This window comes from Carya illinoinensis, chromosome 3 (assembly GCF_018687715.1).
Source record: "Carya illinoinensis cultivar Pawnee chromosome 3, C.illinoinensisPawnee_v1, whole genome shotgun sequence".
NCBI lineage: Eukaryota > Viridiplantae > Streptophyta > Magnoliopsida > Fagales > Juglandaceae > Carya > Carya illinoinensis.
Window position 1 is genome coordinate 41,760,265 of NC_056754.1, and position 25,197 is coordinate 41,785,461.

Consider the following 25,197-nt stretch of genomic DNA (forward strand, 5'->3'; position numbering starts at 1 on the left):
ATGGGCTTCTCTAACCAATGCCAATGCATTTGTTTGGCTTTGATGATCCTAACTTTGGGAGCTTTGGCTTCTCAAGTTGCTGCTCCCACCCTCCAAGATGTGGTAATCCGTGAGATGCACGAGCAATGGATGGCTCGTTATGGACGTATATATGAAAACATTCAGGAGAAGGATAAGCGTTTGAAGATATTCTAGGAAAATGTGGCACTTATAGAAATAGATTCAAGGGCCATATATGAGTGCTCAACAAAGACTTCTTCCTTCATATATCAAAATGTGACTGCATTGCCTTCTAGTATGGATTGGAGAAAGAAGGCACTACAAGAAATTTCATTTCCCCCGAGGGGGGGATTCATGGAGAGAAGCCATTTATTTGTGGGAATAACTTTTTACCCACCAATTAGGCCCGTGGGACATTTGTGGCGTATAACTCACCGCAAAAGGTATATTGCCCAAGATGACACTAATAGGTGGGGACAACATGGTTTTAGTCACGAAATGTTCCGCGTTCAAAGGCTTCATCCTTCATGGCAAAAACTAATTTAATTTCCACTAAATCTCGTGGGTATAGCAATTAGCCACTACTACATTGGTGGTAAATAAGGTACTTTTTGGCCACGGATTCGTAGATTTACCCATGAATTTAATAGTGGGAATTATTTAATATCCATGATGTCATTTGTGGCAAAAAACCTGTAAAATTTTTAGTTATACCTTTCCCCCACGAAACATTCCGCGTGCAAAGGCTTCATTATCCGTCGCAAAATCAATTTAGTTTTGTTAGCCACTACTATATTGGTGGCTAATGAGGTACTTTTTCAAAGGCTTCGCAGATTTACCCATGATTTTGATAGTGGGAATTACTTAATTCCCATGATGTTTTTTGTGGCAAAAAACGCGTAAAAAATTTTATAATTACTTTTCTCCCACAAAAGCTTATCTGTAGGAAAATATTTATATCCATGAATATACTCAGTTGGGAAATGTATTTTAAATAAAATTGGTATTATGCTTATTGCCACAACAAAGTTCCATGTAAATCAAGTATTTTACATGGATCAATCCCGTCACAAATACATTATAATTATTTAGTACTAGCCATTTATATATTTATTCCCACGATAAACTTGTCTCATGGATAAAATAAAGTTTTCTGATAAAGTAGTACTAGTGAATAATCTATTGATACCCAATGGTGAGATACATAGCAAAATTACTCCAAAACTAATCAGAAAAGTGTATATATATCACTTCAATATTTACAACATTCAGGCCTATTCTACTGTTCATCCAAGGAAATGGAAAGGAATTAAGGATTACTATGTGGGAAGGAGAAGAGGGTCATCAGCATGATTACAAATTATACGTTGGTGTAAACCCATATAACAACTATAGTTCTACATATCATTGCTGTTTAACTTTGCTCCAAATTAAATCTCCTGATAGCTCTATTGCATTCACGTATGAGATTATGGATTGTTGATGCCTAGAAATGAAACACCAGCTATACCCAGGACTATCTATATCAGAAAACTTTCAGTTGGGCTGAATCCAAAATACCTGAAAAAATTGCCACACCCATTAATGTGTTATGATTTTTTTCAAAGTGCTAGCATCAGCAGTAGTAGCCCTACAATGCAACAAACTACAACTTGACTTCAATCTTAACAAGAAATTCTGACCTACCATATTCCTTAACAACATTTTGGTCATTTACAATGTTTTCCCTAGGGATGTGTATGCAAAGTAAGCTCCCATTATATATATATATATATATATATATAGCTGACAAACATATACTTGCTGCAATATATAAATTATCCAACAACATAGGAAAATTCTTAATTTCCCACCCAATAGATTATTTCCCAGTCCACTATTAGGTTATACCACATTGATATAGTATGTTTCCTAAATTATTAGGATACAATAAAGTACACCATAAAGGTAGATGGCATTTACATATGGACTGTATGCTTGATATAAATTTGATAAATTTGATAAAAACAATTTTGGCTATGTATGTGTAAAGGCCAAATCCTAACATATCATACTCAAAAGAGTGTTCTGTACCAATAAGAGAAAATTTCCTGGTTGAGGTTCTCTTCCCCACATTCTTCCAACTTCAGATTGTGTTTTCTCACTTAAAATCTTTAACAGCAAATCAATGAATGCCACTATTTACTATCAATAATGCCGACTTCATTCTCCCTAAAATCCTATGGTCATTTACAAGTGTTCCTATACAAATACCATCCTAATTCATATTTTACCCATTTTCAGTTACCAAATTTGATTTTACCTACACCATTGTAAACTCAGGGAACCTATTTCCACATGTTTAGCCAATATGCATGGTACTACATTGAACTCAAAACCCATATTATCAACATCAATTCAGAATGAATTATGACAAAAAGGACTAGTTTGTGTCCAATGACCATGCATATCATAGCTCCAATATGCCAACCTTGCAACCAATCCTAACCAAAAGCATTACCCTATATAATTATTTTTGCAAGTAATCCATAAAGATGCCCACCTTTGTGGTCACCAGGGAAGTGGTGTCTCTAACACGTGAAAGACTAGCCCACAAAAAGTTCATTCACATTCCTCATTTTAAATTTAAAGCAACCTGCTCTACCATAATTATTTTATTATTTTGAATACCCTAACTGTTTCATAAGCCTATATATAATACGAAGCTTGATATTGCAGATGTAATTTTGAGATCTTTGTTACAATATGGAAAAATTACATTTGGCTAAATGATTGTGCTTAACTGACTAATTTCCACCATGAACATATCATGGCATCTATTAATTCCAGCTAATTACCAGTTTCAACCCACCAATCAATACCAAAATCAATATATTTTAAACAAACATGTGGTCTATCATTTGGACAACATAACAACATCATTGTTATATATAGTTAATTCTGTAGGGAAACCAAGAAAGTCAGAAATTAGGTACCTTATATACCATCACTGGATCTGGAACTTGCGCAATTATGTTCACAATTTTTCACTTCACTTGGTAGTGAAAAATTTCAAAATGATTCAGGCTGAAAATGTGGCCTTCCATCACAGAAAATTGTGCCCTACTGGAATCATTGTGTTCTGCAGATCTAGTGATGCATGCTGATGTATCTCTGCATGAAAATAAAAATCTTGTAAAAACCAAAAGACTTACGTAATGAATAACTAGAGCCCTACAAACACTACTTATCATTGTAATGAAATTGGATAGTCACTCATGCCGGTGAAAATCATTACCTAAGTAAATATGCACCAAATATCAAGTGAGTACTTCCATATTATACCAGGTTATATATACCCTACACAAAAGCCCATTTATATAACCACCTCCCACCCTTTTTTTTATCAAAACACCCCCAACCTTCCCACACTACACATCAAAATACATTGGCATTTATAACATTGCCATTTCCATAGGGGGAACAAAAAATACAAAAATCCCCAGGACCTGACTAAAAAAACTTGCCCATATGAGAGATGCTATGCATCTCCTTGAGTCTCTTGTTGAGACTCCCTACTTGATCCCAACAGTGATCTCATGTTTTGTATTTCTTTGTCATACTTAGACATATATTTGCGCAGATCAGCCATATCACCCAAAAGTGCCTCTAGTTTACTCTTGTACAAGTCTGCAGTTTCCTTGTTCCTTTTATTCTCCTCGGCCATACGTTTAAATGCCTTGTTCCTTTCCATGAACGGGGAGGGCTCAGGTATGATTGACTGGCCCAGCGCTTGGGCATAGCTATTTTTGAACCCTAACACCTCTTTGAACGCATCAGTAGCAGCTTCATCAACATTATCTTCAGTCTCTCTCTCATTTAACCTATCTAGCATTAGATTTTGAAATTTCATACAATAGAAGGAAACCATGATTTTAGGTCAGCTAGCACAATTCATTATATAATTAGAAATTAGAATACAGATCAACTAACTCACATAATTGTGTTCACTTTCTGCATTGATGAATTTTCCCTTCTTACTTGACCAGTGTGTATCTTTGTAAAATGCAATCATATTTCGTGCCTCCTCACCCTTCATGTTAGATTTATGTTAATTAAGAGAAATCCCTTTTATCAAAACACATAACACCCACTTTAAACACTACATATCTTACCCTTTCTTCCATAAGCCTAACAAAAGATTTTCTCCCACCTATATGTTTAACCTTCTGTTTTTTCCTATTATTACTGTTCTGATGAGACTGCTCCTAAAAATGGAAGAATAAATATTGTCATGTACACTTATGTACTCAATACCTCAACGTAACTAAATATCCTTAGCAAATTGATGTAAAAGGCAAAAACAAAAAAAATATCCACACTTTTCCCATCATGATTATAACACTAGCCATACTTACCTTAAATTTTTGGCTGTACCACATTTTACATAGCCACTCCCAAACATGTGGCTCCACTGATGACTTCTGACCAGCTAGTACCTCCTCATGCGAAGGGAATTCTTGTAGTGTTTGTGTAGTTCATAATGGTAAGCATTGTACCTATCAGCTAGTGTGTTTACTATAGCTTCGCGATGGTTCTCTCTATCCCAATCCAACATGAAGTCAGCCTGCAAGGACATTGTATCATATCACATCCTTCTTGTCACTCGAAAAATTACCACTTTGAATCATAAATAACAAGCAATAGGCATATAATAGAGAAATCCCTACTCTAACACAATTGATGAGCTCGTGCTTCTCCTTGTCGTCTACCACACTCCAACTTGCATATTGCAAATCCGCATTTACTCTTATAATCTAGCTCACTCGACTATTGAATAATGTGGCATTTTCGCATGATGGACCCCTATGCCCATCCTTTATATTTAAAGGGATCTTACCCAACTTTCTTAACCTTTCAAAAGCCCCTTAGCAGGCCCTCGGCCACGTTTTTTTTGTGGGTGGAACTATATCAACCAAGTTAATAAACACGTTATTAACATAGAAGCATGGCTAACCTAATTAACAACAATGAGTAATAGGCTGAGGTTATGAACATCATAACCTTTAACTGACTAACCTATTCAATTCTCCCCCTCATTTCTGTCATGTTGTACATCATGGATGGCCTCTTCGACACCCACTGCTGGTATTGCTTCAGGTGCGACATCAACTATGGGATCCTCCTCATCTCTTAGGCTCCTTGTCGGAGGCACCAAATTTGGAACTTCGTCACTAGGAGTTGATACTATGAGTGGACTTCGAGGTCGAGGTAAAGCCCTCCTTCCTCTTCTTCCAGATATCACCCTTAATACTTACGATTTATATTCCTGCAATTACAATACAACAATCAACTCTATTTTTCCAATACATGATCATGCCTACAGGAGTTATCACCACTATACGAATTTGTGTTACTTTTTTCCCACTTTATCTACTCCTAATTTCCATTGTGTGAACAACAAGCAGGGGGCATTCAAGCTAGACATGGCTGATGCCTCACCTGATTTACAAGACTTGCGCTATCACTTAAAGGATATGCTGATGCTCTCTACTTCATTCACAAATTATGTGCTTCAATTTTACTATTTATTAATATTAATCTTTAGTCTTTGACATGTTGTTACTTAATAATTTGTGTAATTATTATGACTACAGAAATACCATGCTCATGAATGGTATCAATTTGTTCCACACATGAAATTAGCCCTTTTGCTAAAACAAAAGACCGAAGTACAAAAAAAATATGGGAATTTTTAAATGGTGATATAGACAGCTGCTATCCACCCATGTTTAACACTGCCCTCTTCCTTACAAATCTTTATCCAGTCCTTTTACACAACCTTATCACATTAAACAAATTGAACACACAAAGGTCAAAGGAAGATCAAACCAAATATGACTCTTTAAAATCAAGGTGTATCAGTAAACTTGCCTCTTCACAACCAAGAAGCCAAAACAGTTTCAGCCATTTGTGAATTACTTCTGGTCTCTTTTTAAAATTAGAGGACTTTTTCATTTTAATTATTGTGAAAGCATACATATCTGGACTGAAGCCCTCTTGGTGGAAAAAAATCATTAGGCTTTATGTGAGGTGATTTCTAAACACCACTATGCTGCTACTGTAATGTCTTTACTATACTTAGAAACATGCTTGAAAAACTATTGTACTGACCAATAGGCCAACAATGAATAAAGTAAGAAAATGTTTTTCACTATGTTCTTCTAATTAATCCTTATATGTAGTATGAATTTTTTGAGCTCAATATCTATCAAAGTTCCTACCATATATGATGTAGATGTCTTTAGAGTTGACATTCAGATTTCTTTCCAAATATGCTGCCTCTTGAGAAAAAACATTTTTTTTTGCACAAGATATATCACACAGAATAACCATCAACCAAATATATCTTTGCTTCCTAAATAGCTGGAATATGATTGTGGGGTTAAAGAAAGGATTTACTTTTCTCGCCTCTGTTGGTTAGTTCGGCAGCTAGATGGTGAAACGTGCGGTGATAGCAAGGCAAGAAAGAGACACTGCTCCATGAGTACTTATCCTTTCCTATGTGGACTATAAACCTTCTTCTTTAAACTTGCTTCTTTATCCTACTGGAAATCAGAGCACTGCCTTACATTTCGGCCTTTTGTACCCACAAAAGGCTTGATGTAAAGCTTCTGTCACTTCAAGCTCTTGGCACCAAGTCACCTACTATCCACCTTTTAAAATCCCGCCTCAACCCAAATACATACTTTCTTGCGTATTTGTCAACTGGCGTAATTATCCATAATTTGTTTGAATGTTATATTTCAGACATCAAAGGTCTTCTAGTTTAGTATATTAAAATTCATCTAGTTTAGTATTCCTTTAGTTTTAATAATGAATCAGCTGGGAAAGTATGGTACATGTGTAAGAAATGGGCTAGAAGCAACATGGGCTGGTGCAATCTCTGCCTTGTATATTAAAATGTATCTTACATGTGTCTTTCTTTTGTTTTAATAATCAAGCAGCTGGCAATCCATGGTACACGTGTAAGTATTGGACTAAAAGCCATACTTACCTTGATAAAACTGACAAGGCTGGTACAAAAAGTCTTGTACCAGAGTTGAAATGTATCTACTTTAGCATTTGATTTAATTTAATAACGAAGCAGCTGGAAATGTATCTAGTTTAGTATTGGTTTATACATTTTTTAACATTTCCCTTTCATGCCCATTTGATTTACTTTATCAATACAAATTAAATTAAAATAGACTTCCTTTGGTATGTGCCTTTTTAAAACATGTCCATTTCATGTCGGCAATTAGTTTCATTTAACAGTCCAAAATATTCTATAATAGTATTCCTTTGGTATATGCCCTTTTTTTAACTTGACCATTTCATGTCCTTTTAGCTCGATTTATCAGTCCAATTAAGTTCTATAATTACCTGTATTGGTTTATGCATATTTTTAATGTGTCCCTTTACTGACCTTTTAGCTAGATTTATTACTGCAAAACCATTCTAAAATTCATATGAAAGCTGGGACATATCTTTCTAGCCAAATGTTACACACTTCCAGTTCTTTATTTGGTCTAAGCATGTACATTTCCAGATTTATATTCCACTCGGCCTTATACTTGGTTTCTGCTAAGACAATGGTGGTAAATAATTTCCACCATTGTCTTACAACAGACCTGGACTTTATTCCTAAATAGCATAATCATCAAACTATTTATATATTATGTTAGACATATGGAACGTAAACAAACATGATCTTAAAAACCTGGACTTAACATGGTCAACACTTTCCATACCCTAAAGCCTTATCCATGAATATGTTATAAGATTTAATACTATAGAACCATAGTTACATTTTCTTAATTCCCATTGATTGGATGCATCTCTCTTACTTACAGATGCATTGAGTTCATCATTTTTTTTTAATGCAGCAATAAGATAGGTTTTACATGACTGACACAATTCTTGTGCATTGAACATGCTTCCTGTACATCTTATGTTTCCCATACATGTTATATCCATTATCATATATAAATCTAGTTTGGTAACTGCAATGACATTGGGCCTGAAAACCTTTGGTAATGTGAGTTTTGAGTTGAGAGCACCGATCCACTTGAACGCAATTAACTTTACCAATTCAATGATCCAGCACCAAACGACTCTATGTGTGTTAATGGTAAATATTTATATGAAATATTCGATTTCATTGAGTAAGATGTGACAACAAACTCTTTAGAGTAAATATGAAACCATTTGAGAATTATCAAAATTGGATTAATGTAAGAATATGTCAGAAATGGATAGTTTAGAACAAGGAGTGACTGCTCATGAGTTCAAGCACCAAACTTGACATGTGGACCCCACCAATATCATCAAAAAGACTAGGCCTGAAAATCGACCTTTCTGGTTCGTCTCTGCGCCAAACCTACGGCCGACTGACCACCCCAATTCTCTGCATTTGCCGACTGAACACCGACCTTACAAGGGGATGGAACCGACCGGAACCGATTCCGGTTGGTTCACCGGTTTGGGCCATTGTTTTGGGCCCTGTTTTGGGCCCCTTTTCAGAGGGGGTTTGGCCTGGTTTGGGCCGCTGTTTTGGGCCTCTTTTTGGGCCCCTTTTGGCATTTTCAAATGGTTTTTTTTTTTTGCTCACTTCAATTATTTTTTGGGCTTTTTCTACTCAATCTATTGAATTTATTAATCAATATTCACAATATTTTAGACTTTTCTTCTTGTATTTTTAAAATTCATTACTAGTTTAAAACCATAAAACTAATATTGTTTTAGAAACTAATAATAGTAAGCAGTAGTAATTACTAAATAATACACTAAAATCTAATAAGTTAGTTAATAACTATTAACTTTAACTACTAAGTAATTAATAAAAATGTCCACTAAATAAGTAGATATTTAATACAAATACAAATCAACACAAATTGTTTTAAGTAAGAAGCAAGCAACTAACACAAATTAAAATTAAAATCTTAGATCTTTAATGTCCCATTCCATATTCGCAAAGTCTTCAATTTTCAATAGTTGTGACACCTGATTGTGCTCCCAACTCTATATAAATACGAAAAAAATTCAGATTAAACATCAAATATTAATAAATTTGGATAACCAAGAAATAAATTAATTTAACTTATAAAAATAAATGAATATTGAATGAATACATTTACCAGATTCTACCACAAAACTCTCCACATTATCTATAGCCTCTCGAAGATCAATTGGCGCTGACTGATGTCGCAACCAATTCTGAGTACAAATAAGTGCCTCAACTGTTTTCGGAGCCAATGAACTACGAAACTGGTCAAGTACACGCCCTCCTGTACTAAATGCTGACTCTGAGGCAACAGTGGAAACATGCATGGCTAACAAATCTCGTGCAACCCTTGCAAATATAGGATAATTAACCTCATTTTATCTCCACCAGATCAACAAATCAAAAGATGAACTGAGTGTCTCACAACCATTTGATAAATATCGGTCTACCTCTATTTTAGAAGCAGTAGATTCAGTCTCGTTATCTGGCTCATACCAATCTATATACAATTGTGACTCTTCTTCACTTTCTCTTGTGGGTATAGATGTCGTAGCGGGTACATGTTCTCGACTACTCGAGGTAGAACCAAATGTAGCATTATACTCATCGTATAAGTTGAATAGTAACTGTCTCACATTAGACACCAAATGTAATCCTCGAGTCTCATCATAAATTTTTTTCAAGTTACGGGTGAGAAGCCCTAACTTATTTCGAGGATCAAGCACAACAGCAACCAATAACAATAAGTTCATCTTATCTAATGAACCCCAATACTTATCATATTTCGTTCTCATGCTTATGGCCATGTTCATCAAACAACTATTAGAACTCTGACTCAGCCTAACCAATTCTTTTTGAAGCATGAAAATCTCCACAAAACTTGTATTTGCCATGACATGAAAGGACCCAGAAAATTGACAAGTGTCATCATAGAACATCTTCAAGAATTTCACAAAAACTTGCACTGTCTACCACTCATTAGATTTAGGAGGCCCTATGTGTCCCTCATTAAAGTAAGACAAAAAATTGTAATCCTCACTTTCCATCCGCCTAAAAGCCTTTTCAAAATTTTCAACCGCATCCAACATCATGTAAGTTGAATTCCATCGGGTTTGCACATCAAGACACAACATTTTTTTACAATCAATTTTTTCTTTTTCTGCACATTTCTTAAACTTGTCTAATCTAGCAAGGGAGGAGCGCACATATCTAACTGCATTTCTAACCATTGTGATGGTATCATTACATTCCTTTAAACCATTGTTCACGACAAGATTTAAAATATAATCACAACATCTCAAGTGCATGGACTTTCCACCCAACACATTCCCCGTAAAAAAATGCTTCAAGTAAGAAATTGCAGTATCATTTGAGCTAGCATTATCAACAGTCACAGTAAATATCTTATCAATGCCCTAATCAAGGAGGCACGATTCAATATATTTTCCAATTGTATCCCCTCAATGATTCAAACAAAAATTAATGATTTTTTTCTTCAACTTCCAATCATTATCAATGAAATGGGCAGTTAGACACATATTATTCAGATTTTGTATCGATGTCCATGTATCAGTAGTCAATGAAACCCTTATCTCCCCATCTTTAAACAATTTTTTAAGCTTCGCCTTTTCAAATGTAAACAATTTCATATAGTCTCTTGCAACTGTGACACGACATGATACTTTAAATTTTGGTTCAAGTAACCAAACCAACTTCCTAAAGCCAGTCCTTCAACAATTCTAAATGGCAATTCATCAATAATTACCATTTCCGCAATGGCCAACCTCACTGCATCTTCATTATATTTGTGGGTCACAAGATTTTTTACGACGCTACTATCACTCTCTTCAATCCCCTCCTTGAGTCTTGCCTCACCCATCAATGTTTATTGATATCTATCTAGAGGCCCACATTTATAAAGATTTCTTGGACATGCAGATAAGTTATTTTGCATAGTTGAAGTCTCATTCCTCTTTGAGCAAGCATAAATCTTGCCACAATAGTTACACTTCACCTTCGGATCATCTTCGGGACAACCCTTAACTTTAGTAAAATTATCCCAAACAACTGATGGGTCCTTCCCCTTCCGTTTCCTAGGAAGTGGACAAGTACTACTAGGGGCACTTGATGGTTTTGGTGTTTGGGTCTCTCCCAAATTAACAGTTTATTCATCATTATCAAGATCAATTGGAGTTGACGAGAAATCCATCTAACATTTGAAAAATTAAATTCAAAATTAAATAAGAAACAAATTTCCAAAAATTAAATTTAATTAACTTCAAAATCAATTAACCCTTCTTTTATGAGTTTGGTCCTCAAATTACTGACGTGTTAATATCAGTCATTTGAGGATCGTATCATGAAACAAAAGACACTGGACAAATGGCTAGAAAGGACTTGCAATTAACTTCAACATTCGGATTATAAATTTCCATGTTAATCATGAGCTCACTAGTCACTAACTAGTGACTATTTGGTTCATGCTAATGGACGGCAGCTCAGTCAGCTCACTATATTATCAAATCATGAATTTAATTTAATTCCTCTACCAATTTAATTTTCATAAATATAAAATTTAACTAACATCATTTGAAAGCAAACAAACAAACACGGCAACACCAACAAATTTCCCAAATCTCAAATCAAGTAAAATTTTAAGAGATTTATCTTTCAAAATGCCATGGAAGGCGTCGGCGTCGAGCTGAGGAAGGGACGAAGGGTACCTAGACGGAGGGCCGGAGGCTTCGAGAACCGAGAGCTGAGAGGAGAGAATCGGGAGAGAGCCGAGAGGAGATAATCGAGAGAGAGGGAGAGGTCAGACGGGGAAGAAGGCCGCTGGACTGCTGGAGAATCGAGAACTGAGAGGAGAGAATTGGGAGAGAGGGAGACCCAGACGGCATGGACTGAATCACTGGGTTGCTGGAAGAGTGAGAGCCGAGAGAGCAAAGGGGTAGTTTTGCCCTAATACAAAACGACGCCGTTTACTTTATTACTTTGAAACATAAAGATCAAAGAACGACGCCGTTTCACTCACTTAAGTGAAACAATGTCGTTTTATTTATAGAAAAAGGAAAAAAATGTAATGGTTCGATCGGCCGATTTTTCAGTTTTTGCAGAGCCAAACCGTACACCGAACTGACCGAAATCGGTTTATGTTATTTTCTCCCGACCGCCGACCGGTTCTTCGCCGGTTCCGGCGTCCTGAGGTCGATTCTGGTCGGCTGCTTAGTTTTCTGTACACCCCTAAAAAAGACCATTGAAGTCTACCAATTCTTCCATGTGTATTTTAGACCCAACACAATATTACAATAAAACTTTTTAAGTGTGTCTAATTAAAGTAATTTCCTTGTGCTTTGAAGTTGTTAATTGAGTGAATGACCTCACTTGGGTAGGACTGTTCAATATGGTCCATATGTAGCTCCCATAAATCATTAAAACTATGGACTACACTTTGGAAGATACAGGTTCCCAGGCAACAAGAAATATCCTGCTGGACGCCACCACCAGTGGCTTCTTAAAGCTGAATGTAGATGGATTTAAGAGGTAGATGTCCTGCCATCTATTGAACTTTTGATACGACTAGAAGATTCCAGTTTAGTGTCCACTTTGGTATTTTATATTGATCTTGAAAGTGATTTTTTGGTGATGATTAAAGCATTTAAATAAGATCAATCCTATGGAATTTATTAGTGAAGCTAGAGTCATTAATTTCAAGCATGGCAAGGGACTTCATATGTATGTTATATTCCAAACGGCATGCTTTTGAATAACTGTAAACATTCAGAATATGAAAATGCACTAATCCTGCTGAGAACTAATTTTCATCATTGCACATCAAAGTAAATAAAGCTTACAAAATGGACCACTGCTTCAATGAACTTATGCCTTCACACGGGCTTCCTTGAAGTGTGGATATGATATGGAACAATGAGTCAAGTCACGGGCTATCTGCAAATGGAGGAAATTAAAACCAAGTCAGGCACCAATATTAGCTAAATATATACCCTCATGATGGTACATAGATAGTACTATAACAAAATAAGAAAAACTTATGCAATTGGCAAAAACCCTCGTGAATATATTTGCATGTATGGTGAAATAAATAATACATAGCATTTAATTTCCTTATAAATAGCTATGTATAAGCGATTAACATTATATATAATTAGAGAAACCATTATCAAGAAAATAGGATAAGATAAACTATCCATTATCAAATGGATCATAATGAATTTGAGGTTTTCAATCAGTGCCATTGCAATCTACAACATCAATGTTCTCCATCCAAGCTCCATCGTTAATGTTTTCATCATGATCACTGAATGCCTCATCGTCACTTTCTCTAGACAATTGCACTCGTGAGATGGTAGATAGATCAACTGGCAAGCGGTCTTCATCCAGTCAGGTTAGTGGATTAAGCGTCTCCAGGATAGTTTCATTAACAGAACCATAATGGGTATCATCAGTGTCACTCTCGTCTTCTGTTTCAAGAGTGTCGGACTCATAATCATCATGCAAGTCCAAGGCCTTTTGATGAATATTGTAAACATTCCCATTTGTTATCTTATATATCGCGTGCCAACTTCCCCCCCAAGGTCAGGTTCTTGATGTAAAACAATTGCAACGCTGGGTATGCAAGGGCGAAAGGCTCATCTTTATACCATTGCCTAGAAGTATTGACACTTGTGAAGTGATCCCCAACATGTATCCCCCTTCTCGTGTCGCCAATATCCCACCAATTACATTTAAACAAGAAACACTTAAACCAACCCATATAGCGTAATTCTATGATGTCTTGCAACAAACCATAGAAGTCAACAGGTAATCCTTGATGGTCGCCATGAACAGCAACCCCACTGTTTTGGGTGCGGCGACGCCCTTCGAGCTCCTTCATCTGAAACGGAATTCCATTCATTATACAGTCGGCATATGATGCGACTAGTGAATCTGGACCACATGCTAATGCAAATATGTCATCGGTCACCTTGGGGGGAGTCATTGCATGCAACTCAGCAATCTAAAATGGATATTTGACATAGGATAACCCATATTAATGACTATAAGCTTACTATAAAGGGATATGTTTGTAGATGAAAAAAGAGAATTCTTACGCATGTTTTGAACCACGTGGAGAATTAACTTTGGTGCCTATGCTCGAAGTTAATTGGGTCATCTTCTTTCATCTTATTAGAGTGATCACTACAAAAAATTATATGCATTAATAACGTATCCACTTACAATTAAACAAAATAGAATGCTGATGTGGAGAATGAGGATGCACTTACTCTATATAGTCCTCAATCTCTGGGCAATTATTAAGGATGTACCATGCGACCTTGGCCAAAAGTGCGTCAGGTAATTTTGCCATTCTTGCTGCCCCTAGCGGGCGCACCTTTTGGGAAAAAATCAATAAACTTGGCTCATGGGAGCTTAGTCCAACTGTGTCACTGTTCCGTTCCTCTCGATTATGTCTAGCCTCGATATCATTAAGGTACATAGAGCTAAATGTGAGGCACTCGCCATGCAAATATGCCTCAACAGTTGAGCCTTCTGGATTGGCTTTGTTACGGACATACCACTTGAACTTACCCATGTACCTCTCAAAAGGGTACATCCACCTGTATTGAACAGGTCCTGCTAACAAAGCCTTATCTGGCAGGTGAATAGCGACGTGCACCATGATATCGAAAAATACAGGTGGGAATATCATTTCTAGTTTGCATAGAATGATAGGAATATTAGCTTGAAGCTGTTCCAATACTGTTATGTTTAGTGTTCATGAACATAATTCTTTGAAAAATGAGCACAACTCTATTAAAGATCGGCGCACATCAGGTCATAGGTACCCACCAATAACAACCGGCAACAAATATTGCATGAAGATATGATAATCATGGCTCTTCATTCCCATGATTTTTCCTTCACTAACATTGACACACCGGGCAATATTTGAGGCAAAGCCATCAGGAAATTTAACTTCTGACAAACGTGCACAAAATCTCCTTTGCTCATCTACATTTAACATAAAACAAGCAAGACTCATAGAAGTATGATTACCCTCATGATGTAAATTTAATCCTTTCCTTAGTCCAAGATCCTCCAAATCCTTACGCACATTAACGGTGTCATTACTTTTGCCTTCAATATTCATCAAGGTTTCCAAAACGTTATCACAAATGTTTTTCTCAATATGCATTACATCCAAGTTATGTTGCAATCCCAACTCTAACCAATAAGGAAGCTCAAAGAAGATACTTTATTTTTGTCCAATTAAGTTCATTGGGCATACGTTTCTTCTTCTTTGATGATTACTGCACATTTGAGACCTCCTGTAATTGATCCATTAAAACTTGTCCCGCTATTATTTTAAGTTGGAGACGGTGTTCCTCATTACCATTAAAAGCTGACTTTTTCCTTCTCCAACTGTGATCTAGGACCAACCACTACTGATGGCTCATATAACAATGTTTTCAGCCATGCACAAGCCATAGCGAATCTGTTTCTAAGTTACATGTAGGGCATGCCATCTTACCCTTTGTGCTCCACCCTGAAGGATTTGCAAATGTAGGGAAGTCATTGATGGTCCAAAGCAATACTGCCCTCAAGTGAAATGATTCTCGTTTGTATGCATCAAATGTACGAATTCCCCCTTCCCATAATTTTGTCAACTCATCTATTAGGGGACGCAAGAACACATCAATGTCATTTCTCGGTGCCTTTGGTCCAGGGATTAACAACGACATTATCAAGTATGGATCTTTCATGCATGACCAAGGGGGCAAGTTGTAAGACATAAGCAGCACTGACCAAATGCTGTACGGTTTGCTCATGTTATTGAATGGGTTAAACCCATCACTCGCTAGACCAAGTTTTACATTACGAGGATCTTGGGCAAACCAAGCATGTTCGTTATCAAAGTCTTTCCATACCCTAGAATTAGTGGGATGTCTCATGAAGTTGGGATCGTCAACATGCTCTTCTACATGCCATCTCATGTCTTGGGCAGTCTTCTTTGACATAAATAGCCTTTGCAACCAAAAAGGGACTTTTTGGGGTATCCTCCATTGTCTACTTGTACTTGAGGCCCACTTAGATGTGCACTCATCTTTATCAGTACGATCCTTCTAAAACAAGGCACAATCATTTGGGTATACATGTATCTTTGTATTACTAAAAGCCAAATCCTGTTGTAAGAGGCGAGCGTCGTGGTATGAGGTCGGGAACAGTGCATGAGGAAATGCTGTTTGCAAAAGCTTTATAACCATGTCAAAAGACTTTACAGTCCAGCCACCAACTGTCTTTATGTGAAGCAACTTGACTATGAATGAAAGTTTTGAAAAGTTTGTGCAGTTTGGATAAAGTGGCTTTCTTGCATTGTCTAGCAACTCGTCGATGTTAGGGTTTATCGAAGTATTAGATGTGTGTCGTGAAGGCCCTTCATCTGAATTAAATTATGATCTACTAGAATTATCCATAAAGGATTCGACACGGATGTCATCTAACGTCTCGTCTACATCATCAATGTAGTCATTGTAATTATAGGCATCAGGCATTTCTTCGTCTGAAACTGTGGCATCTAGCAAAATTTCATCCTCACCATGGAATATCCATGCCGTATAAGATGTATCAATACCTACGATGAACAAGTGATCCTCAACTATAGCAATATGATGGAAAGTTCGATTTCGGCATCTCTGACATGGACACCTAATGCACTCTCTACCAGGTGCATGGGCCTTTGCCACATCTATGAATTGTTTAACCCCTTCAGTATATTCGTTGGAATGCAATCTATCTTTAATATGCATTGAAGCCTTATCCATCTGGTTGAGTCATAGGGAATTGTACAAGTTAACAAGGATATGAGGAAATTCGTGCTAGATTATGGGTACAATGAAAGTTTGTAATGGTTTATCATGAAACTAGTTGAAGGAAAACAGCAAAATATCATATTTATAAAATGTTTCGATGGAGTGGACTGATCGACAACATTGTATGGAGTAAAGGTGTTAGGTCTATGATATTGAAAGGAGGCACCAACATCATAGTTGAAAAATGTTGACGTTTCCTATGGAACAATTGAAAGGGTAGTGTTGGACAGCCGGGTAAGTAGTCACATGATTGTAAGGTGCCCATTCTTGGTGATATGCCCTACTCTCTATTTCCAACTATTTATATATTATTTTCAATTGAACTTTGGTAAATTAAATCTTACATTCTTGAAAAAAAAAAAAGATTTGACAAAACTAATATTATTTGGGCAATGACTACACACATTCCACGCTACTTTCCTAGTAATTACCATCCACCACATATATATGCATGTACATATATGTATGAGCAACACAGAAATCAAGAGTATATATATGAACAACACTTAGAAATTAAGAGAATTCAGAATAACTTTTGCTCTATACATCAATTCATTGCTAATTGCCTATACTTATATATATATATATGCAAAGTAAGCTCTAGGGAAACAACATTTGCAAAATCCTGTAAATAATAAATGTACATGTGACATAAATTATATTTCATTTCTTCAATACAATAAGGGAGACAATTCCCAAGTGGGTTTCCAAGGGTTGGGAACCAGATTTACCCATGTCTAGGGAGTTTAGTTAGGCAGCGGTTTCATCCAAAGTGCTAGTCCCTTGTTAAACATTTGTACCACAAATAGTACTCTAAATACTGACATTCCAAATTTAGTCACTGCCTAAAAGATTTGCAATGATAAAGATAATCTCCTCCAACCCCAGCAACAGCCTACACCTCACAACCAGAATTTACATTAACAACGACAATGTGATCTAACAAAACAAGTTATAATTCTGTAACAACATGGTGGACATATCTTTTCACACCATGATTCCAGCTATATAACCATCTCCACAATTGACACTAACATGTTTGCAGGTTACGATCGGTGCAAAAGATTTTAAACACATCTACTTTAATCTGATAAAGCATATTTGCATATGGGATGATCAACCATGGTTTAGTTTATGCATTGCAACATAGTCAAAAAAATAAATATTCATAAAGAAAAAATAAAATGTATGGCATATGTAAACTCATTATAAATATGCACCATACTTGAAGCAAAGGTGCCTTTAAAGAGTCTAAACTCTATGTTCTCCAAGAAAGAGGTAATGAAATTGGCAACACCTTGTAAAGCCAAAGAAGGGCAAAATTTCAATGTCTAATTCAATATCATAACCGAGGGCACTAACCAAACATATCACTACATAAGTGCTTTCTGATAGAGGGTTGTAGGAAGTAAACAATCTAAACACGTCTTGACTTCATGGACCAATAATTTGACAATTATATTGCTAGTAACTGAAGTTTCATGTATATACCCAAATAGAGGCCATTTAAGAATTTTTATGACCAGTTTACTAATACACTACTGGATAATGTACACTAGACAGTAATGAAGACCCATTAGAATAAAATCGGTACAATCTAAACATTCAAATATAAGCAACTGCGATAGACAGTATAGAGGCATGTACAGAATTTGCACATTATTAACTTTGTTTGGCTCTTTTCATAGTTGCGTTTAATTATAATCTTCTTCCAAAATCTAGTTCTGTGTATCTAGCCTCATTTTAAAAAATTGTTTCAGATCAATACATGGCAGTAAGAAAAATATCCTTCTATAAACAAGATAGAATCACTGAGATTTTTAAATAAGTCCTATTTTCCCTATCCTCCAAAAAAACCCAAAACCCATATTAATAGTGGCATGCATAGAGACGTTTTGCTATTGTAGAAGGCTAAAAGATTATTTACATATTGAGGCATACCTACCTTGTTCTACTTGCTGCAATAGTAAAGGGAACTTCATGACAAAGCTAGTTACTTACATTAATAATTTAAGTAGATAGTACTTAGTATATTACAATGCGATTGTGTGGGTCCTCGACAAACTAATCTCATCATATATATCCCAACTGAGCCAAGACCACAATATATCCCACAATCATATTATATATATATATATATATATATAATATACATGCCTCAACCTCCAATATTATGGTGACATGCACCAACATCAAAAGCCCGAAAAAATATTATTTGGGCACTGATATGTTGACTCATAAATGAATGGTCATGATTGCAATCGATGCCTGAAAATTTTGCTGAATCTTTAATTTCTAGGGTTGAGAAATACCGTGCATAGATATGTATCAGATCATGCAGGAGGATTATAACAGGCTGAGGCCTTTGAGTTACAGGGGTGCGCACTTTTTCTTGCTGGCCTTCTCAATAATCAGAAAAGCTAGATATGAAAATATATCTAAGAAGGTTTCCCATAAAAAACTTAAAACAAAATGATTGTGTTTTTTTCCAAAATTAAGCCACTACTAAATTTGTGATTCAAGTTCTTAATTCAGGTATTAGTCGACTAATTACACATTCGATTTATTATTGGCTCCAAAATGCAATGGATTCCTGAGCTGAGGCATTAAGGTCTATCAACTGCGCCGGTAGTCCTTGTTGGAAACAAACTTGATTAACATTAATCCTACCAAGTTATATATATATATATATATATGCAATAACTTCATGTTGATATAAATCTAAACAAGTTTGTAGACAATGTGATCACAAATAGCTCTAAGGGAAGACAAGTAGTATTTGATTGATCATACCGGGGCTCCCAGTCCAATGTCAACTGCTTCGTATGTAAATAAATAAATGCTCGATATTTATGTTATGATTTTTGTTCTATTAGTTGAAACCAAACTGCCCACAAATACATGCAGTACCATATTTATGTGCACCACAAATATATTCAGTTACAAATTAAAAAACACAAAGCTGACAAACATATTTCTACCCATCACATACTTAACAAAAATTACTCTTTTTTCCCATCACAAATACATTCAGTTACATCACAACACCATTGAAATAAACCTGCCCATTACATTTTCACCTAAAGAAAACACGTATGAGAAAAGCACAAGTAATCACAACTTGATTTATATTTAAATTATCCCATCACTAAGTTAATATGAACAGTTGCAATATATTCATATGAGCAATTGTAGAGGGAATAATATGGTGACCTACCATATAACAACAAAGCAATCCCAACATGTGATTTAGACAGTCTCTCTCTAGCTGACAGCAAAACTGCATGACCCACAAAGTAATTCTCTGCCAAATTCTCTATTTACTATCTATGAATAATACATTCAACCGTGTTCAATGTGGTTAATACTTTATTAACTGTGGCATTTTAAATTCATAGTTAGTTGAATAGAAGTCTCAAGCACCTTGGCATCATTCAAATTATGTAAATGGTGGATGATTGAAGGCATTTGCTTGTTGAAATCATCTTTTGCATTTATCTGGATTTGGGTAATGTTGCTCTGAGCAGGTATATATTCATTTCAACTATGGCCGAACCAGTGGCATGCACATACTACCAAACTTCACTGGTTTTGGTCTGAGAGAATGTGTGACTCAGTGGATTGGTGGTATGGAAAAGAGTATGGAATTCAATCAAGTTAACTTCTGATGTAGGTATTACATGCAGCAAAAACAGCAAAACCAATTAAAGATTGGTCTTGTTTAATTGCCCTAAAATCCTACCGGCTCATAAATTCATACGTTGGCTTAAAAAAAGAGAGAGCTGATTTTGGCATCTGGGATAGCATCCTCTCTCCTTTCCATTCAGCAATGGAAAGGAGAGAGGATGCTGTTTTGAAATTTGTGACTTTTATATGCTTATGGACTTCAGCAATGTATACAATAATATTGGAAACATTGGTCAATCTACAAGAATATTTGCCACTTTCCAGATTCGTCATGTTTAGTGGCAATTCTGTCACTATCTCATTCAATGGTATCAATTTTGACTAACTCTTATAGTATTATGAATTTTCTAAAGGTACCTTGCTAATTGTTATACCAAATAGGAAAAGGAATGTATTTGTGTAGGAATGTCATTGATATTGTAAAAACAGAGTAAGCAACTGATTGGGAAAAAAAAGATTACTATTAAAACTAGAGTAAGCAATTATAACCTTCATTCTTATAGTATTATGATTATCTTCTGGTGGCATGTAAAGCCTATATGGATGGTGTTCAAGTAGGATGCTTGGTCAAAGTTGGGGTGCATGATGTTGATGTTACTGATAAGAGAAGCTCAAGAGGGTTTATCACATAATTTTTCTTATGTGAAGTGTCTAAGAAAAAAGGGAGAAATTTTTTGGGGTTGTTAGAGTTATAGTTGAAGTTGTCAAAGTTCATTCAGTTAATAAATCCTATTATTTAGGACATGTAGGTAGAGTCTAACCATTTCCTTAGCCATTTACCACGTTACTAGAATTAGTAAAAAGTGGGTTGTTTGTTTCAAATTTTATCTCTTTGTAAGGCTTATATAAGCCAACAGCTTGTTTTAAATTCAATAATACTTTAGATATTTTTTCTGAATTGCTTTGTGCTTAGAGTTTACAACAAAAATAGCATTATCACCCGATCCTTGTGTCTAAGAAAAAATGGAGAAAATAGAACCAAAACAACAAGCACACAGAATGCTACAGGTAAAATCCACATATATTCGCTTGGAAATCACTACGAAAGTGAAGCACCCAACCACGCAATCAGTCAGTTACATAGACAAGGTGAAATAGCACTTGAAACAACGTTATAAACTAAAAAAAACCCCATAAAAGCTAAGAAGAAAAAGCATGTAATCAAACATATATGCAAAAAGAAAAGTAGAACGAAAGAACGGGAAAATGAAGTAAGACATATAGAACAAACTAGAAATGAATAGCCCCCATAAATGGAGTACTACCAAGAAAAGGAGCAGCCTTTATTACACTTCAGATGAAAAGAAACAAAACCCAGAGAATGAAGGGCTCAAGGCACCATGCGACATAAATTTGTTAATCTCAAATGCCCAAAAAGAAAATGAAGCAAAGAAAATAAGAGAGAGAACCATGATGCACTCACCTGTGACAATGATGTTGTGAAATCCTTGGTGGAGTTTCTGGACACGAGGTTGAACGAAAATGGTGAAGAGGAGATGGAGAGTGAGAATGAAAATGGTGAAGATGAGAGAAGGAGGAAGCTCGGTTGGGTCCACGGAAATTGAATTTCGAGGGAAAAAGGTGCCGGCGGTGTGGGATTTGGGAATAGAAATTAGGTAGGGCTGAAGTCTCAATTTTCCGCAGCAGAGAACTCTATAAAGTGTTTTTTACCATGAACTCAATTTGTCGAAGCTAAATCTCTTAGGGCAAACAAAAGGGAAAAAATCAATCTGTTAACTCGAACTAATAATTTTGTCGCAATATGTCACTTTTAACCACCATTTTTCACCTGTCAAACGAAATGTGGTGACATTTGACAGAATCTATTGCGGCAGAGTCATTTTGTGTCTTCAACCCACTATTACCCACATGCTTTGGTCACGGAGAAAAAAATCATGGCTAAAGCTTAGTTTTCTTGTAGTGAGGGACTTGTAACACACATTATAGACCAAGGCCAATGTGGTAAGTGTCTAATTTGGATATGAACTATGTCCACTTTATGTTTCTAACACTTTCTGATGATGAAATGTAGGATGTTGCTGGGCATTTTCAACAGTGGCAGCCGTGGAAGGAATTACTAAGCTAAAAAGTGGTAAACTAATCTCTTTGTCAGAGCAAGAGCTGGTTGACTGTGACATTAAAGGAGTGGAGTAAGGTTGTAGCGGTGGTTTGATGGACAACGCTTTCAAATTCATCCAACAAAATCATGGTCTCACTATGAATGCCAACTATCCTTACATGGCTGTTGATGGAACCTTCAAAACAAAGGTTGAAGCTAACCATGCAGCCAACATAAATGGCTATGAATATGTGCCAGCCAACAGTGAGAAGGCACTTCTTAAGGCTGTAGCTAATCAGCCAATTTCTGTTGCCATAGATGCTAGAGGATCTGACTTCCAAGTCTATTCAAGTGGAATTTTCACAGGCTTCACTGTGGTACTAGCCTAGACCATGGCTTCACTGTTGTTGGTTATGGGTTACCAATGATGGGACCAAATATTGATTGGTGAAGAACTCTTGGGGTACATAATGGGGTGAATAAGGGTAGATAAGGATGCAAAGAGATGTTGATGCAAAGGAAGGCCTATGTGGTATAGCTATGCAGGCCTCTTATCCGACCGCATAGAGTTTATATATCATAATCAAATACAATGTCCACTACCTCGCATGCAATATATATAGTGTACTACTTGTTTCAAGTCATTTCTGTACTACTTGTTTCAAGTCATTTCAATTCTTACTATTCAAAATCTAGATGCGTAAATTCTGCGATTTCCTTTCACTTGATGTATGTAAACCTTTTCCATAGTATGCTTATTATCTCGACTAGTGCCCTATTGTTTGAGAAGACTTGACAATGAAAATGCTTTCAAAGAAACACATGCAAAGCTAGAAATATACTACGAATACGGGTAAATTAAGGGAGTATGGGTATTTTAAAGGTATTATAATTGATATAAACTTAGTTCTTTACATCAAAATTAGAAATTGTGCCCATCAAAACCATAATTAATACAATATTAAACTATTTTGTGTGAGCGATAGTTAAATCGCAACTGGGGTTAATCCACTATGATCTCATGAGTTGCTCTTGTTTTAATAGAAGCGTACACATTTAGCTCAATCTAGGTACAGAATTAGGCCTAAGCTGATCCAAATTTTGTATTGCATCTACTTAAATAGAGCATAATGTTTCCTACTAAACCAGTCTATCAAAACTCATGAATGGTTTTGGAGAATATAATCCTAAAAGTGGGAAAACGCTTCTATAACTCCAAAACTAGTTAAAACTCAGTAATTAAAATCTGCTTTAGAAGTTTGATCAACATTCTACACATATAGAGCAATTTGATGAAATATAGTCCTAATTTCAACACATTTGATGGAGTAAATCTTTAACAAGTATACACCATTCGATGTCTTAAAAAGAAGTGGAAAAAGTGGAAAAATGGTTGTTGCTTTATTCTACGTTGATAAAATAGGACACGTGAAAGAATGCTTTCTTGGTATTGCACATGATGTCACAAATACTAATGCTTTATCACTTAAAGAAGCAATAAAATCTATTTCTCCAAACATAGATTGAGTATATCAAGATTAAAAGGACAAGGTAGTTGTGATGCAAAATCTATTTCATTGGCATAAAAAGTTTGATTGTTAAAGGAAATGAACATGCTTACTATATATGTTAATTGCTTTGCTCATCAACTTCAATTAACACGTGTATGTACATGGCTCTTGCAAAAGGAAATATTAATTTTAATTGCTTCATTTTTCAACTTGGACGTTACCGGCTTGTTAAATGCTGGATTTTCATGCAAATGCTGAACCATTCTTCTTCGAGAGAGACAGATTATTAAAGTTAATGAAGAATTAAGTAAGGGTACTGAACTTCATAGTGAGCGTGATTTGAATCGAGAAACTTGTGTTAACGATCTAGTTATACACCTTGGGGCTCACATTATTAAATTTGATTATTATGTTTTTGTCGGTGATTGATGTGCTTGCAATCATGTAGATGTTGGTTCAAGCTCACAACATAGGGTTGAAACAGAGACGACTTACCATATTCGTTGCACTCTTTTGAATTTGTAGTCAATTTACCTTTGATGAAAAGTACATTGGGAGTTATACATGTTTTGTCACAGGCATTGCAAAGAAAAGATCAAGATATTCATGTTAATGGCATGAAATTAGTGGAAACTTCCAACCACGATTACAAATAATAAGAGATGACGGATGCGAATCTTTATTAGTTGAAGTTTCCTCAGTTTGCAATAGATATAGTATTGGAATCCCAAAAAATGGGTGATACATTTGTGGTACAAGGAAGATCATAGGTGTAATACACTACAAGAGAATTGGTTTTTGGAGACAAAAAATTGTCTCAAAAAACTCAAATTTCGTATCTAGAAGTATTTGGAGACGAAAAAATTGTTTTTGTTTTGTCTCTGAAAGACCGTCTAAGCCAAAAAGTACTTTTAGGAACGAAATTGGGTGGAACTAGTTGAACCGTTTGAACGGATTTTTTTTTTTAGACAAAAAAATGTTGTCTTGGAATCTAGCTCGAATGATAAAATTTTTGTTCGAACCGACACTTTTGTCCGAACAATA

At 35.8% G+C, this 25,197-nt stretch overlaps 1 long non-coding RNA gene and 1 pseudogene across 1 annotated transcript; one reads left to right on the top strand and one right to left on the bottom strand.

Moving 5' to 3' along the window:
• LOC122304265 lies at positions 1-23,209 on the top strand (annotated as a pseudogene).
• On the bottom strand, positions 1,244-6,840 carry LOC122304266. The gene is made up of 5 exons (XR_006240976.1): positions 6,442-6,840; positions 5,059-5,308; positions 4,398-4,606; positions 2,976-3,153; positions 1,244-1,560 (listed from the first exon to the last, which is right to left on the bottom strand). It is a non-coding gene; the product is annotated as an uncharacterized LOC122304266 (long non-coding RNA).
• Positions 23,210-25,197: the final 1,988 nt, after the last annotated feature.